Here is a 2,349-nt window from a genome sequence, read left to right as displayed (position 1 = left end):
CACTGACGTGTGTGTGTGTTGTGAGAGAGAGACAGCGTGAGTGAGAGTGAGTGTGTTTGTGTGTGTGTGTGTGTGTGTGAGAGAAGAGACAGCGTGAGTGAGATTGTATGTGTTGTGTGAGTGCTGAGAGCGAGAGAGTGAGAGTGTTGTGTGTTGTAGTGTGTGCGTACGTGCGTTATAGAAGTCTCTAGAAACCCCCGGGCCCCCCCCTCCCCCGCCCTACTTTCTGTCAGACCGAAGCAGCTTCAGTAAGTCAATCAGCAAAGACGTGTTCTAGCCTTTTCTACTTTGATCAAAACTGCTCTTAAGCCCCGGACTTAAAAAAAACAGAGTTCCACTGTGTACCGGAGGAGACCGCAGCGTTATGTAAGAGAGCAGCGAGGATGAGGTCATGAGAGAGGGAGGCTCCTCGGCTCCCCGTCTACCCTGCCACCTGATAAGTTCACTCAGACCCAGGGGAGGCTGGCGGAGGTAGACGTCTCTCCTCAGCCCGTTCCTCCAGGCGTTACGACCAGCCTCAACAAGCCTCCACCAGCCTCTAACAGCCTCCACCAGCCTCCACCAGCCTCCCCTTACAACCAGCATCCAGCAGCCTATACCAGCCTCTACCAGCCTCTACCAGCCTCCACTAGCCTCCGCCAGCTTCCACCAGCCTCTGCCAGCCTCCACCAGCCTCCACCAGCCTCCGCTGCGTCAGACACCATCCATATTCCTCTCCCTCTCTCTACCAGCTCTCCCTAGACTTCTCACCCCTTCTCCCTTCCACTCTCTCCCTCCCTTTTACTGTTACCCTCTCTCTCTCCCTCTCCCTCTCTCCCTCCCCTCCCTCCTCCCTCTCTCTCCCTCCCTCCAGACACAACCCTACTGTACAATGACGTTTCAGATATCTTGAACACCGGACCCCAGCCTATGATATATATATATATATATATAACCTCTATTTGTATAGCCCTTTTCCTGCAAACGTTGCAGCTCAAAGTGCTTTAATCATTCTATAATCATCATTTAGTCATACATATGTATGTACATAATATATATCTTTTTTTGGGGGGGGGGGGGGGGTGAGGCTAGGCTAAATACACTGCCTTTTTCACACACCGGGGAAAAAAAAGTTCTCTGTCTCGAAAAAAACATGTTTTCCTTCCCCTCCCCTACTGTGAGTGAGTGAGTGAGTGAGTGAGTGTGAGTGTGTGTGTGTGTGTGTGTGTGTGTGTGTGTGTGAGTGTGTGTGTGTGTGTGTGTGTGTGTGTTGTGTGTGTGCGTGTGTGTGTGTGCTATCCTCGTGTGTGTGTGTGCTATCCTGGTGTGTGTCAAGCACCGGGATTGCCTCAGTGATGTGGTTGCCATAACGATGTCATTGTCACACACCGTGGCTGTGTCAAGTAGCAGCTGAATGGTGCTTGACGTTGAAGTGGTCGGGTGACACTCTCTCCATACAGGGTTACTACGGGTTACTGATTTTATTACCATCATCATCATCATCATCATCATTATCGTCTGTCGAAGAGGAATCACTTACGGCGGGGTCTACCCACAATGCCGCTGTTGTCATCGTACATTAACATTTCAGTCGGTTAGCGAACAATGCTAAGTGCCGTCATCTAAAGCGGGGGGTCACAGTCACACACAGCCGGAGCCATGTTGATAGCGTTACCACGGCGATAACGCAGGACTATTAAGACCGAAGATGACAGGCGTTTGCTTCAAGGGGCCTGACCGCTAGGCTAGCCTTTAGCACAGTGAGCTAACCGTGTCCGGTGACACAGATTATCAGGTGCGCCGGTTCAATTCCTGGTCTGTTATTACAGATCAAATGGTAAATGGACTGCACTTATATAACACCTTATTCCAAAGCGCTTTACGTATTCACACACACATTCACACACCAATGGCAGCCAAGCTACCATGCAAGGCGCCAGCCCCGCTCATTGGGAGCAATTTGGGGTTCAGTGTCTTGCCCAAGGATACCTCAACACGTCAACATGAGGAGCCGGGGATCGAACCGCCGACCTTTGCGATCATTAGACGCCCAGCTCTACCTCCTGAGCCACAGATGAGAATATCAAGCTGATCCCAAACCGGTTAAGACCGGTACGAGCCGGACTGAGGTGGGATTTGAACCAACTGCTAACTGCCAACTTCCAACTGCCAAAGAGAACGTTCCGGAAGTGTTTTAAGTGGTATTCTACCTAGCAACTATCCTTTGATTGGCTACAAAACAAAGCATCATTATTTATGCATTTTTTCGGTTGAATAAAGTCTAGAATCTTGACAACTTGGGGGCAACTTTATTCACCCTCGGCGCTCAACACGTTAAGCAACCGCTTCGCCATCAGCTCGGGGCTCTAA

Source organism: Nansenia antarctica (genome assembly GCF_963989245.1).
Source record: "Nansenia antarctica genome assembly, contig: SCAFFOLD_817, whole genome shotgun sequence".
In the NCBI taxonomy this organism is placed as follows: Eukaryota; Metazoa; Chordata; class Actinopteri; order Argentiniformes; family Microstomatidae; genus Nansenia; species Nansenia antarctica.
The sequence above is the reverse complement of the archived record's forward strand: the minus strand, read 5'-3'. Positions refer to the sequence as shown.